Genomic DNA, 268 nt, shown 5'->3' on the forward strand with positions numbered 1-268 from the left:
CACCGCTCGAGGCTGTCGGACCGGTACTGCTGGCAGGAGCAAAAACAGGTTAAGGTGGGTGTGTGTACACCCAGCAAACAGTCAGCAAAAACACAGTTCCTTCCTGAGGGAAAAATCCTCCACTCCCAGAGAGCAGGAAAAACTGAGTATGTGCAGTGCCTAATGTAATACTTAGAAATATGAAAGTGAGGAGTGGAGGAGTGTATACTTGCAGCTCCAAGCTGCAAGTATACACAAGGTTACGACTGCAAAGAGTTCAGAAGCAAAA

Source organism: Thalassophryne amazonica, chromosome 16 (assembly GCF_902500255.1).
Source record: "Thalassophryne amazonica chromosome 16, fThaAma1.1, whole genome shotgun sequence".
In the NCBI taxonomy this organism is placed as follows: Eukaryota; Metazoa; Chordata; class Actinopteri; order Batrachoidiformes; family Batrachoididae; genus Thalassophryne; species Thalassophryne amazonica.